This window comes from Hakea prostrata, chromosome 8, assembly GCF_041222555.1.
Source record: "Hakea prostrata isolate BN-2017 chromosome 8, UWA_Hpros_2, whole genome shotgun sequence".
Lineage (NCBI taxonomy): Eukaryota > Viridiplantae > Streptophyta > Magnoliopsida > Proteales > Proteaceae > Hakea > Hakea prostrata.
The window spans coordinates 33,589,265-33,605,803 of NC_142607.1; the positions used below are offsets into that span (position 1 = coordinate 33,589,265).

The 16,539-nt window shown below is 36.1% G+C and overlaps 1 pseudogene; it reads right to left on the bottom strand.

The window, feature by feature from the left end:
- Nucleotides 1–1,492: 1,492 nt before the first annotated feature.
- Nucleotides 1,493–1,951, bottom strand: LOC149007618 (putative 2' cyclic ADP-D-ribose synthase BdTIR pseudogene; annotated as a pseudogene).
- Nucleotides 1,952–16,539: the final 14,588 nt, after the last annotated feature.

Sequence of the window (16,539 nt, forward strand, 5' to 3'; positions counted from 1 at the left end):
AATTTTTTTGAAAGAAAGAAAAACATTTCACGTTATATTATCCCCAGGTCTCAACTAGGACATTGAATTTGAAAATGATTTTCTCAATATTCAATTAGAATTCAATTTAGAGCCCGTAGAAGGCAAATGCTTTATCTTTCCTTTAACTGGGATGCATACCATTATCCCTAGAAAATTATCGCTTCTTTTCTGGCGTTTGTTTTTATTTTATTGCACATTGGGATATCTCATAAAATAATTTCAAAGATCTCACTCTCTTAATCCTTCATATATAGTCACGTGCTTTGCAAGCGGATTTTATGCGAATGCAACAAGATTTGGCCAGTGAAAGCAAAACCTAGTTTCCACACTCTTTCCAAAACGTCGTCTGTCCTCATCTCACTCGGTCTCCGGCTAGAATAAACCTTGACATTGGGAGAAAAGCGGTGGAAGCCGCTGTTACAGACACAAATGAACACGAGAGGAAAAGCATGTTCTTGTGACCAATTGTCGTTGAAGCGAGTGTAGTGCCAAGTGGGATCAGCGTCAGTGATGAAGACACTTAGCGAAGGTTTGTTGGGCACCGAGGACCCAAGCAAAAGAGACGAGTAAGGCTTGCAATAATTGAGACCAACCCAAGGTGCCTATACAACGTTCTATGGTGGAATCTAAGCAAGGATGATGCTTCTCCAGTAAAGGAGCCTCAAATTCATCTGAGTTGAGTCCAAATGATGAATCTGCCACTCTAGGCCATCTCAAAGCTCCATGGACGACTTGAAATGCAGCTGTCTAGGACAAAGAAAAGATCAAAGAGGTAATGATGAATACAATTTACATGAATAACTTCATTTTCTTTTTGACCTAACTCTGGTACTACCAGGAGGCACCGGACGAGCGGAAGAGCAGTGAGCTTTTTGGACATCTTGGGTTGTAGATGCAATTTCGAAAACTCCTCTGGCCAGCTTTTGGGAGTAAAAGGCTCCTTCTCATTTCTACACCACCCCCCCCCCCCCCCAAAAAAAAAAAAAAAAAAAAAAAAAGAAAAAGAAAAAGGCCTCCTTCTCATTAAACATAGCATTCCAAGGATTTACTTTTTAACATGAGGTATTACATAATATATGCAATTGGTGAAAGAGCTAAACCCATGACCTTTTTACTAAGAAATATTGATCTTACCACTAGAACAACTTTGTGTTGGCAACATCTATGGATCTTGCATTTAACATGAAGAAAAGGGTGGTACGTGCTCCTATTAATACTCCAAATTTTTCTCTTTTGCCTCCGTCTCCACCAAGCTTTTCACAACACTGGTCGAAACTTTATCTAGTAGACGCGGCCAATTCCTTGAGATCGATTCATTGAAAAACAATTAGAATGTTGTTAAGAATGTCTTAAAACCGTAAAAGTTTACTGAGAACATTCATATTCACTCATAGATATATGTATCTCAAACCAAAAGGGAAAAAATGAAAAAATAAAAAATAAAAATAAAAGAACTATAGTTTGATGATCCTCACCCATTGCGGGAATCAAAAGGGAGGCCAATCCTGCGTTTGGCCAGCTCAAGCGCCCATCTATACCTGTCCAGGTCTTTGGCAGAATAAGTGCCATCATCCACAAGCACAAGATCAGAAGGATTGACATCATAGAAGATTGGAATGATCTTCTTCTGGCATTTTGTCATGAGAACCAATTCATGAAGACAGTAGTAAGAATGACAATAATTTGGTGAGAAGATGGCCACCCCAACCTTACACTCTCGTATGCCACTTTCAATGCTCTTCCATAGCTCGTCTCCTGGCATCATGCTCTTAGAATCCAAGAACGGCTTGAGTTTTAGATGGGTCAGGCGATCGTACAGCAACCCAGCTATAGTATGCTTGGTATCCATCCCCCTATGGTTTATAAAAACATCACAGACACCGGCCATGCCAGTTTTCTGATAGGTGCTTCTGTGGTTTCTACGACCCATCATTAACCCCTTGGATAAGGATCCGCTCATCTCTTCTGCAATTCACTTAACAGACAAATGGAAACCCAGACCAGAGGAGCGTACGCTTGATCAAGCAATGTCCAGCAGTCCTTTTATAGCATGAAATCCTCGTGAATAATGAACTAATGATACCACTGTTGCCTTGCCTGTTGGATTCTTTGTGAATTAAAATAATATTTACATAAGTTCTCATCGGGTCAAAATGACTTGCTGACAGAATGACTACACGACCAGAAAAATAATCTTTCCATAAAAAATCCATTATATATGTCATTAAGCATTACTATGTATCATCAAATAACCAATCACACTGCAGTTCACGTAGCATGAATAAGGAATTAACACTTTATCATATCAAGTAAGGTTAAACACACGGAGTCAACTTCTTTTACCATCCACAGTGCCCATATGTTTGGGGCTTTACGTATAGGAAAATTGGGTTGAATTTACAACCTCTCCACTGAGAGGGAAGGCTCACAACCACTTCACTAACCCTCTATTAACAAACAAGTCCCATATGTTAAGAGGTAGTCCGGCCATCCCCACAATTAATAGTACATCAAGGCCCACCATTAATGGTTCATTAATGGTATATATAAGAGACTATTACAGTCAGCATTACAGACGTGTGCCTAATTGCAAAATTACCCAGATAACCCTCAATACCTACCTTTGGCCATATTCATCCTTCCAAGCCATCATCCTGGACGTGAGAAAAGGCATGTAAATCATTCATGCATCCCTGCCTTCGTTCCAACTTTCAAAACCCTAATACTTTGTGTATGACTATGACTTTTTTCATCATATTATTAATTTAAATATGACATAAATATGGCTAAACAGCTGTTTAAATAAATCCTACAATTAAATGTATTGAATTAAATCTGAACCGTTTATGATAGACGATTCAGATTTAATCCCACCAAATTTAATGGTATGATTTCTAGAATTGTTCAGTCAAGCAATTTACACAATCATTCAGCCACCACCTTCCTTTTAAATATTATTAAGAGTTCATTAATTAAGTAGCCAAATAGAATGTTCTAGCATGGTTACTACTGCCATTACAACGTACTGTTAACAGAACTTCATTATTAGTGCAGGGAATACACTTGAGGCCAGAAGAATAGGGTTTTAATATCTAACGTGTGAAACACTTAACTATGAATGGTCCAAATTTATAGTGGTGGTTGTGTTATTTATTTTATTATTATTATAATTTTTTTTAGTAGTGTAATTCAAAAAGTGAGGGAAAAAAATTAAAATGAGTATTCAAGATCTACTAGAATTCATTCACACTATTTACACCTCAGTACTCAGTGTTAAAGCAATTTTCCCCAACGTGAATCACTTTCAACGTGTGGATAGTCTACACCTTCGCCCACGTACCACTAAAAGAAGATTGTCTCAAATGTACGGGCGACAGCTCCTTCCAGCCGCTAAAAAGGAAGACATAACAGATTCTTCCAGCCAAGTGTCATTCAATGCTTATGTACTTTTAATGTCGATAGACATCAAATTGAATTAATTAAAGATGAAGAAAACGTGTATTATTGACTTCCAGAAGGTCCTTTGAATGGATTATCTCCTCTTAATCCGTGGCAAACGGGGATTTTTAGATTTACTTTTTTGTTTGTTTTACTTTTTTGTTTTTTAAGTGGATGCTACTCGTCATGACCATAAGCATTTTTCTCTAACGGATCAGACAATTTCATCTTATTCATATTTCCTCGGTCTTATAATGGGCAAGTCCTTCGTCTTGTATGTTGTGCAGTGTAATTATTAGGGATATTCTAGTCACCACTTCATCTCAAGTTTATACGAGTATGATTATTTTCATGAGTTCCACCACTATTAAAAGTCACACAACTGATCAAATATTAGTTACTACATCCAAGGCTTCTAAGAGTTCCATTGCCGTTAGAAGTCCCATAACTGATCAAATATTGGTTATTACATTCAAGAACTCTACAATTGATATTTACAAAGACTCTAGTCAAACCAAAAAAGAGTTTTGATACTAATTAGTACAAAACCCTAGTCAATTATTTTATATAATCTAAAACGCCTACTTTCATGTAAACCAAAACACTGTAACTCAAGAGTCCTATACGACTACAAGAGTCTTAGAACACTGAGGAAGAAGGACTCTATTTCTTACTAACTCCTTTTAAATTTATGTGAAATAATACTCTCTCTCTCTCTCTCTCTCTCTCCTCCTTCAACATCGTTTCTCTCTTCTTCTCTCTTTTTCTATTCAACTATCATTTTCTAACATGGCATCAAAGCACCAGGTTTTTTCTTCTCCCTTGATTCATTTCTCTCCCTCAACAATCTACTAACCATCAAACTCACGGACAACAATTACTTACTATGGAGGTTGCAACTTGTTCCTCTCTTGAAGACTTATGACTTATTTTTTCTTGTAGATGGCTCCTCCATCTGTCCTCCGGCAACTATAGTCAATAAAGAAGACTCCATTCCTATATGCAAACCAAATCATTCCTACAATTCATGGATTTGTCAAGACCAACTTCTCATGTGTTGGCTTATTGTCTCGCTCATAGAATCCATTGATGCTCAAATTGTTGAATGTTCTACCGCCAAAGCATCTTGGCTTTATCTTGAATCTACCTGTGCCAAACCCTCTATAGCAAAGATTATGCAACTTCGCCTTCAATTATAAAACATGAAACAAGGTAATAGTACGATTCATGATTATCTTCTTCATATTAAGCATACTACCGATCAACTTGCGGCTTCCAATAAGACTGTTTCAGATGATGATATTTGTCTTCATGTTTTCAATGGATTGGGCCCTAATTATTCGGCCTTTGTTACTTCTATTACAACTCATGGCGTCCCTGTCACTTTTGGTGAGTTAAAAGGAATGTTACCCACTCAAGAAATTAGTCTTGAGGATGACTTAGCCTATGACACCTCTTTACCTTTGGTTAATCTGGTTCAGACTGGCAATGCTCTCAATTATCGTCCTCCCTTTTGAGGTCGATCACACTACAAAGACAAACTTTTTCGTGGATTTTCTTCTAGCTACCGTCCTCCACTTCTTGCCACTCCACCCTCTATCAGTGGTTACAAACAACAACAGTCCTCTCTCATTACTTGCCAAATTTGTGATCATCACGGCCATAAAAGCTCGTGATTGTTATCAACACTACAATTATGCTATTCAAGGTACAACCAATTCTCCCCCCTCTATACATGTTTTTGAACTCTTTAGAGGACCTCATATAGACAACACTTGGTATCCTAACTCTAGGGATACATATCATATCACCAATGCCCTTGACAGTCTTCAACTGGCTCAAACTTACATGAGTTCGAATAAGGTTTTGGTAGGTAACATATAGACTTGCCAATCACTCACACTAATACTTTTTCTCTCCCTACATAGAATTCTTCTATTTTTTTTCAATAAAGTTCTTCATGTTCCCTGTATTCAAAAGAACTTTTTATCTGTTTCCAAGTTTACTCGTGACAATAATGCTATCTTTGAGTTTTATCCTGACATGTTTTATGTGAAGGATCGAGCAACAAAGACTTGTTTTCTCCAAGGAACTGTTAGGAATGGGCTTTACTAGATGCCCTTGGGTGACTTTTCTCCACAAGCTTTCATTGGTGAACGCGCTTCTGTCTCCAAGTGGCACTCTAGACTTGGCCATCTTACTTTTAAAATAGTCCATCGTCTTGTTTCTCAATTTAAATTACCTGTTACTGCTGAGAAAATTCATATTTTTTTTTTATGCTTGTCAAAAAGGAAAGAGTTATAAACTCCACTTCTCCTCTTCTACTATGTTATTTTTGTGGATGCCTTTCATAAATACACTTGGTTATATCCTATGCATTTGAATCTGAGGTTGTTGGGATTCTTCAACAGTTTAAATTACTTGTTGAAAATTTATTTTCAAGCCGGATTAAACTATTTCAGAGTGATTGGGGTGGAAAATCTCGCATTGTGTCTACCTTTCTCACTTCTTGTGGGATTGATCATCGCCTCCCTTGTCTTCACACTTATGAGCAAAATAGGATTGTCAAGCGCTGTCATCACATATTGTTGAAACTGGCCTTACCTTGCTAGCTTATTCTTCTTGCCCTAGAAGATTTTGGAACTATGTTTTTGAAACTACAATATTTCTTATAAATAAGATTCCTACCCCTGTTTTGGGCAATTTTTCACCACACTACAAACTCTTTAATATCCATCTGGACTATGCCTCCTTAAGAGTATGAATATCAAACTATTGCTAATACTACGGTTGAGCTCACTTGGCTAAAATCTCTACTTTGCGAGCTTCATATATTCCAAGTGTTGCTTCTGTACTCTGGTGTGATAATATTGGTGCCACCTATCTCACTGCAAATTCTGTATTTCATGCTAGTACCAAACATGTGGAGATCTTCATGTTCGTTTCTTATCTACTAAGGATCAACTGGCTGACATCTTCACCAAGCCACTATCTACTCCACATTTCAACACCTTTCTGGCCAACCTTAATGTCACTTCACATCCCTTGAGTTTGCAAGGGCGTATTAGGGATACCCTAGCTGCCACTTCATCTCAAGCTTACGCAACTAGGGTTGCTTCCAAGAGTTCCACTGCTATTAGAAGTCCCACAACTGATCAAACACCAGTTACTACATTCAAGGCTTCCAAGAGTTCAACTGTTGTTAGAAGTCGCACAGTAGCTACTACATTCAAGAAGAACTTTACAATTGGTACTCACAAAGACTCTAGGCAACCCAAAGAAGAGTTTGATACTGATTGGTACAAAACCCTGGTCAATATTTTATGTAATCTAAAACACCTACCTTCATGTAAACCAAAATGTAACTTAAGAGTCTTAGAACATTGAGGAAGAAGGACTCTATTTCTATATAGAGCCTTGTACTAACTCCTTGTAAATTTATGTGAAATAATACTCTCTCACTTACATGCTCTCTCTCTCTCTCTCTCTCTCTCTCTCTCTCTCTCTCTCTCTCTCTCTCTGTATCTCTCCTCCAACTTTTCTCTCTTCTTCTCTCTTCCTCTATTCAACTATCCTTTTCTAACAGTAATCAAGATCACTACGGGAAGGGGAAAGCAAAAATAGAACGCAGTGTCATCTCTACTTCATTTTCACGAAGACGTACTCGTTTTTCGGAGGCAATATCCAACACTCCAGGCTCAAAATCTCGCAGGTATCACTGGATTCAGAATTTATATTTCCTCTTTTTTGATAAGAAAGTCGAAATTCTTGATTGGAAGTTGCTGGTCCTCAATGTTTTGGATCATTTCGTTTCCCTGTCTCCAGGAATCTTTGGTTAGTCGTATCAGGTTTGTGAGAGAAGTTTACTCCAAATATTCATTCTCATCACTTCACATTTCTTTGATTCTTGATTCAATTCCTTTTTAGTTCAATAGAAATGACCTAGTTTTAGTAAGATTTACAGTTTCATGAATTCTTCTCTCTCTCTTTCTCTCCTCCAACTTTTCTCTCTTCTTCTCTCTTTGTCTATTCAACTATCCTTTTCTAACAATAATCAAGATCACTATGGTTTTATATATATTTTTTTTTGGGAAAGAAGTTGATATATATATATATATATATATATATATATATATATATATATATATATATATATATATATATATATATATATTGGTAAGAATGTCTATCTTTTGCTTCTTCACGTACATAGCGATGGAGTTGTGCAGGGAGAAACAAAGGATCAAGATGAAACATATCTGATAATGGAGCCAATGATGCCAAATAACGGCATAACGGTTCATTTCGTGCACCATATGGGAGATAATACAAGAGCTAAAAGTCTCTCACAAACCTTGAATATCTCCAACAAACGCATACCAAGGAGGCTGAAGGACACCTAGGAGTAGCTACATGACATGCATGGAGTCGGTTTGAACATGAACATGTTGAGCACCACGCCTCTGAGACTTGCTCAACCCACACCTGACCCCGAATAGCTCACAAAGGACACTCAATGATGAGGTCCCACCTGCACCTGCAAAGACAACACGCCCCCTAGTATCCCTGCCAATACATCCATAACCACCATAGTCACCATGAGTAGAAGCATCGGTATTGACTGCCAACCATCCATCCGGTGGGGGAAACCAATGACAAACAGTAGGAATTGTCTGATTTAATGTAGGTTGAACACCCAGTGAGCACAGAAAGATTGATTATTGTCGGTGCCATCTAACATGTTTGCATTGCCATGAAACTGACTTTGAACCCAAGTAATTACTTGATGGACAATTAGCCTGGGCTTTCGTGCAACAACTCGAGACTGCCTAGAGTTTAACTCTTGATAGATAGCATAAACAATGGAAATAAAACTCATACACTTAAATAAATGAAAATAAGTTGCACCACTAAAGTGAGTGGTGGCCCACTAAAGTGAGTGGTGGCCCACCAAACTTCATCCACCAACTCAAAGGTTCATGGCCATGATAACCATTAGGTGATAGCATATACACTCACACCTCTTTAGAGAAGCGATAACTGAAAAATAGATGGTGGTGACTTTCATCTTCAATCTGGCACAAGACACACATTGCATTGGTGTCTAACCCAAAGCATTTAATATGTCTAACGTTGGTAGTTTACAATGAATTGCAAGACAAGAGATAAATGCATACTTTGGGTGTGACTTCTTTCGACAAACCAACAGGAACCAAGCAACAGGTGGATGCTTTTCCCTAACTAGATCAATAGTTGATTGCATAGCGCCCGATGGGAATATATGTTAGATATGAATCTCCTTGTATACTTCAATATCTTGCCAATGATTGGAGATTTATATAAAGTAAGACTTGCTGATTATCATTTTGATGAATTAGTTTTCCAACATGAGGGGGAGAGAATAAACAATTGAAAAAAAGATTGATTGAAATGAATTTTCATTATCTCATTTAGATCCTCGCACTGAACAATGTGAACCTGAAGCTCAACAGATAATGCATCTACAAAGTATTATGAATCAATTGTCAAATTTGATGACTTGTCAATAGTTATTAAATCTCATATTCCAGTTGCAAATGCTTCAATTTGGGTTAATGTACCGGCAAAACAATCTATCAATACAAATGAAATTAAACCACGTTTAAAACGTGGAATGCCAATTGTTTCCAATGATAAAATCTTATAAAAAGGAAAGAAGCAAATGGTTAAGATGGTCATAAAATGGAAACAATTGATCATGAAGATCTTGAAGACATTTCTCATAAAACCCCAGGAGAGGATGTTACAGGCATAGTGTCACATCCACCCAGCCGGTACCCTATCTGGCATACTCGGGATGTGATCCACAGCCCAAGGATGCTTGATCAAGGAGACCATACCTCCCACATCGACGATAACACAATCATGAACAATCATAAATAAGGTAAAAGCATATAATAATGGAATTCAGAAATGAGATACCAAGAGATAATCAGAGTACGGGAATAGATATTATATCAGATAAAATTAAGAAGGCGGTGGGCGGAATCCACTCCTTCAATCAAGCGGAAAGTGTGGTCAAAACTAGTTAATTACAATCCCAAGTTATAAAGAGAAATCAAAAGTTATTACAATTTCTCTAAGTTTAACAGACACCAAAGAAAGGGGGTGGGCATCTACTCATAAGTCTCCTCTACAACATATAAGTTCTCTTCAAAAGTGAAGACTATAGAGATCCAACATGGCTACTCCCAAACTATCCAAGGGCTAACCCTGATACGCCGAATGATCTTCTTCGGTACCGTCACCGAAGTCTTCATTGTAGCTATCCTCTGGATAGTGGTATGGGGTATCCGAGTCCGCCTCGGGGAACATACCATCTGAATAATCACCTGTAGAGTAATCTAACAAAACATTGCAACAGAAAAGGAATGAGTTCAAAAGAACTCAGCAAGGTAGTTATTCCACAACACATAAGCCACATGATAACAATAATAAAATAATGCAGATGATATGAGACATATGATGCAATATGATTCTAACTCTAAGTATGCTGGTCATCTATGGTAGACATGCTTTAAAGCCTAGCCCAATGCAAATCATCTACTCAATCATATCATGTCGGTTCCAGATACGTCCATTCCTCCCCTCTCGGGATCCTTTCCGGTATCCTTCACACTAAAGTCACGGATATTACCCACCGGACTCATCAATCCTATTGGTCATCCACAAATAGTAGACAGGAAGCTCTCACGTCCCCTCACGGATCATTTCACTAGTCTTGAGTGCCCGTGAGCCTAGCCATTTGCAAATCTACCAATAAATGGCTCTTTCGGGTATCCACAATGCAATTCATGTCCTCTCACGGAATGGTTACTGGTCTTGAGCGCCCACAAATCCCCACTACTACCATGGGTCGTTCGATCTCAATGCCCTTCCGATTCGGGTCTGATATGATAGGGACATCCTAGCCAAACACCACTAGACAAGTCCTATGTATGTCATCCAATAACCCGGGAAAGCGTCGATGGACATCTTCGGAGAACATCCCATATTATTCCCTTCAATGTCCAAGGACAGAAGCACCAGTAGGGTACTTCTCAATCCCAAGTTATACATAAGCAATCACATGCCCAAGTCCATCATATCAATTCACAAGATACAACATCATAGTAAACATTCTATTCATAACATTGATATAATTCATCATATATTGATAGACATAATAAGGCATTGTAATAAAACTAATGTAAACACAATGTTACTATTATAAGACATATGTAGCAAGTCTAAAATGGTAAGAATATGAGATAGAGACTATGTTCACTATGTTAGGAACATCAAGTCAAAAATCACACATCCTATGTAATTATAGCAATAACTATCCTTACTTTGAGTTGGAGAAGAAGATGGTCCAAGATCACAAGCAAGTGGCTCACTTAGTCTTAAAACCCTAAACAAACATATATGAAGGATTAGAGAAGAAATCAGAACAATCGGAGATCGAACGAATCAAAACTAGGCAAAAGTTGCTGACAACTACACTATTGGTCAATACATTGGGTCGATGGTAACGATCAACAAGTATCGACCCAAAGAATCTCGAACAGCAAATTGGATTTTTGGGTTTTGGCTCAAAATTGGTCTTTCGGGTCTCGGATCGATACGAAACTTGGGGAACAGTTCAAATACAATATAGAGACACTAATTATCAAAGAATTAACATAATCCAATGGTCCATTTAAAACTCCCCAAATTGGCATATCAAGTTCAAGAGTTGGAAATCATGGCATTGGTTATTACTTAATGCAAATTGGGGAAAAACATAGTGAATTAGGTAGGGAATAGATTAGGAGCATTATTGTAATCATAGGCAAGGTAGAAATTAGGCTAATCATAGCCTACCTTTCAGTTTTGGTTAATAAAGCAAGTTGGTGAGCAACAAATCATGGAAATGCATAGTTAATGATCAAGGGGTAAGTAAATCATAGCAAGATTGGGGAAAACATTAATGTATTAGGTAAAGAAGACTCATGGCAAGTTGTTTGCAAGGTTGCAGTACCTTGGCCATGGTCCCAACAGTAAAAATGAGAGTAAAGATGAGTGAGAAAGAGACTAGGAGAGAGAGTCATACATTGAGAGTAAAATAAGAGAGTGGAAGTGAGTAGTTGGCAATGATTAGTGGGGAAGATGCTTCACCATTACCAAGGAGGAGTTATTGGGAGTCTCATCCACGTTCTCAGGTGCCTCAATGATTAGAATAGGGTTCAAAACACGAGGATGGAATAAATAGAGTAGGGGATATTCCACAGAATCTTTAAATCCGGATTCAGTATGTGTTGGTCGATACATTGGGTCGATGGTATCGACCCACAGTATCGACCCAAACATGTTTCAGCAGAATTTTCAGAAACAGTTCAGAAACTTTAGGTGTGGACTTGGAGGGCTATACAAGGTCAAATTACATGGGGTTTTCTCCTATAGTTCACTCAAGAAGTCTAGTTTCTAGGAATACCTTAGGATTGTGCACAAGAGTCTGTTTGATATCTCAATTATCTCATTCTTCATCAGTGCGCAGATTCTAACTTAACACTGATAATGTGCTCAAGGAATGAGCAACATCATCAATGCCCATATAATGGAGTTCCGACACCACGTCATCAACTAGTAGGGTCCACAAGTCCCTTCTACCACCACTTCGGGTCTTCGGACCTACAAACACAACAATTTCCGTGTCGGGTCAAGGTTAGGTAAAAGCTGGATTTTACACATAGTACTACTCAGCTCACAACATGAATCCACTTTTGGCACTCCTCTTAGTACTAAGTTGTATTTTCCTTTTATTGTCAACTATTTTGAAGTTAGAAATTATATATTGAATGTTATGTGCTTAAGTCGTATGTAAGTTTATAATGTATTTTGCGGACAACTCTACATTGATGTTATGTACATTGAATGACATATCTACATTGATTTTTTTTAGCAAAATACAACTAATGTGTTATTTACTCTCTAATTAGCTTAAATACATAATCCCACCCCAAAATACTCTCTAAAACCTGTCGAAACTTGTATGGAAAAGTCCTCGGTTTCCTCGAAATTTTCCAAGTTCTCACCTAAGTTTTCCATTTTCACCCGGTCGAAACTTGAGTTTCCCTCGAACTTTTTTACCATGGATTCAGGTACCTGAAAATAATAAAAGTGAAGAGATTCAAATTAGTTATGTCATTGCAGGAAAAGAATGGAACCGAAAAAATATAGTTGTCAGACAACATTTTTGCATATTATGTTATTGTTGAAATAATGCATCAAGATGAGATCTTGAACATAAATTTATTGATGAATATAAATGAAGAAATGATTGGTCAAAATGGAAAGATGCAATTCAAGTAGAATTGAATTTGCTTGAAAAATAAAGTTTTTGCACATGTAGTTTAAACACTTGAAGGTGAAAACCAGTAGGGTACAAATTGGTTTGTGTATGAATATGAAATGAGAAAAATGAAATTGTGAGAGTGTGATACAAGATTTTTGCAAATGCCAAGCATTGATTATATGAAAAAAATTATATATATTCTCTTATTGTAAATGCAATCACCTTCAAACATCTTATTAATCTGGAAGTACATGAAAAATTTGATATACGTTTAATGAATATTATTATTACAACCTACTTATACGGCTCACTTGAGTGCAAAATTTATATGAAAACCCCTGAGGAATTCAAAATGTTTGAAGTAATAAAATTCTCGAAAAAACAATAAGGCTTCAAAGATCATTATATGGATTAAAGCAATCAATGCATATATGGTATAACTATTTTAGTGAATATTTACTAAGTGAAGGGTATAAAAATGATCAAATTTATTATTGTGAGATCTTTATTAGAGGATATGGATCTAACTTTGTCATAATAAGTGTATATGTTGATTACTTAAATATCATCAGAACTCCTGAAGAGCTTCCAAAAGCAATAGATTATTTGAAGAAAGTAGAAATGAAAGATGTTGAAAAGACAAAGTTTTGTTTAAGCTTATAAATTGATCATTTGATGAATAGAATATTTATTTATCAATCAACTTCTATAGAAAAAGTTTCAAAGCAGTTTTACATAAATAAACCACATCTATTGAGTACCTCGATGGTTGTGATATCGCTTGACATAAAGAAAGGTTCATTTCGATCCCATGAAAACAATGAAGAATTTCTTGGTTCTGAAGTACCATATCTTAGTGAAATTGGCGGGCATTAATGTATCTTGTTAATAGTATAAGACCGGATGTAGCATTTTCTATAAGCTTACTAGCAAAATTTAGCTATACTCCAATACAAAGACGTTGAATGGTGTTAAGTATATATTTTGATACTTTTAAAGTACTATTGACATGGGGTTATTTTATTCAAATGAATATGTAATCAAATTACTTGTTATGCAAATATATGATATTTGTCAGATCCATATAAAGTTAGATTTCAAACAAGCTATTTATTTAAATCAAATGATGTAGAGATAATGGTGAAGCAAGTTGAGAACGTATTTGGTTAATATAAATGACCCAACACATTCAAGAAATATGTAGCCTTCCAACAGAATTGTTATATGAAGATAATATTGCATGCATAGTTCGACTAAAGGAAGAATACATTAAAGGAGATAGAAGAAACATATTTCATCAAAATTCTTCTTCACTCATAATCTTCAACAAAATGGTGAAATCGATGTTCATTGAATTTATTCAAGTGATAATTTGAAAATTTTATTTACTGAGATATTGCTTATCTCAAATTTTGAGAAGTTGTTATATGAGTCTGGGATGTGCGTACTCAATGATGTTATCATGCATCAAGGGGAGTAAAATAAGTGTTGCACTCTTTTACCCTTCACTAAGGTTTTGACCCACTAGTTTTCTTGGTAAGGTTTTTAATGGGACATCTACCAACACGTATTATTTAGATATTTAGATTTACACACACACACTCTTTTTCCTTCATTAAGAGTTTTTCCCATAGGGTTTCTTTTTTTTTTTTCTTTCTTAGTAAGGTTTTAACAATATATATTATCTATTGATAGACATCCAAGGGTGAGTGTTATAAATAATATTGATTGTGGATATCCATCACCCCCAAAGAAATCATTCCAAAAGATGTAACCTCCAAATGAAGATCTCAGCCATCTCAGCGTGCAATCTTGGCAATCTGCATTCCCATATTAACCGAAGATCTTAGCAATCCATCATTCCATATCAAGATCATCTTATTATGTTTGAGAATTATATATTGTATGTCCTTGTAGACTCTGATATTTCCATATCTGAGAAGATGATACTTCCACTATAAATATGTAATGAATAACTCAATAAGAGAGCTTAACTCATCTTGTCCTAATTTTCTTTCTTGTTTTGAATATATTTTTCCATTTTATAACAGTACATGGTTTATAGATCAATTTTAGAATTTCAAAATAAATGATTGTTAGATTGGATATTAGACACATACAAATAGTAGATAACAGAGTTACAAAATGGTAAAGAGTGTTCAGTCAACGGAGGAAGTAGACAAATTGAGACGTATTTCAATGAATTGTCAACTAAAGATGTTATTTAGTAATGCTCCTATTCAAATGATTTTAGCCATGGACTTAAGTCACTTTTAGTCCCCAAAGTGATGATAAATTTTTATGCTACAATTGATAGTCAGTTGAATGAGCTAAATAGTAAATTCAATGAGCACGCTATGGAGTGGCTTACTCTTAGTTATTATTTAGATCCTAGAAGTAGTTGTGAGAATTTTATAGTTGATGACATTAGCAAGCTTGTGGCTAAATATTATCCCCAAGGTTTTATTAAACATGATATAGAGCACTTGAAAGCACAACTATAACACTGAGGTGGATATAGTCAAAGGTTAAGATTATCAGAATATGTCAACCATCAGTAGTTTGTGTCAAGGTTGGTGAAGACAACAATATCTGAGGCCTATCCACTTATTTATTGATTAAGTAGACTCTTGATTACTCTTCCCATCCCCCCCCCCCCCCCGACATTGAATCCTGGCTCCGCCCCTAGCGGGAGTGCCAAAGGTAATAGGATTTACATGCTACAAAGGAGGGAGGTCAACACACTACAAGAGCGGAGGTTTATATTAGTTCTATCCATCGTTTGTGAGAATTAACCATTTACATAGAATGCATCATTTATGAGATTAACCATTTACACAAAACCCATTGGACATGATGGATACATGTTAGAGAAACATAGATTAGAAAGGTTTTAAATTTTAACTCACCACCTATTGCATTAAAATCATTTCAATGCTGTCTTGAAGTCTTAGTAACAAATCGATTCTTTTGATTTACCAATTATCTCATCCAATATCATGTATTATAACCATGATTGAGGATGTCAAGTGGTACAATTCAATATGGTATGAATTTGCACTAGGTGGGGGTTGTGAATTTATTATTATTATTATTATTATTATTATTATTATTATTATTATTATTATTATTATTATTATTATTTATTAAAGAATTGTATATTAACTTGCTGGAAAATGGGAGAGCTATTATTTATATCATTAGGAAAGATTTTTATTTTTATTTTTTTTTTTTTATTTTTATTTATTTATTTATTTTTGGTAAGTATCATTAGGAAAGACTGAATCTTGCCTTGTTGACTGAGAAGTATTGATTATTTCTGATTAAGTAAACTCTTAATAATTTTACAAATATTGTTCGTACCTATTTTATTAGCCTACATGCTGTGGCCTCCGCGGAATTTACCCAATAAACGAACAAAGACTTAGAGCTGACTATGACCTAACAGAGAGAGTCAATCAGCCTCTGGATACAGTACCCAAGAATGATTTTCAACACGGTAGGCTCTTGACCAAATCCAAATAGCTTTCCGTCACAGTTCCAAGCTTAAAACGCCAAATCTAAAATTCTAGAAATCTAGAAACAAGAAAAGTGGTAAATTGACTTGGAAACTCTGTCTGAGCTCGCTTATCGAACCAATAGCTTTTCCTCCCACTTGCTAGAATTGCTGGTTGTAATGTGTAGACTAGAGGACTCATACCAAAAAAAAAAAAAAAACTAGAGGA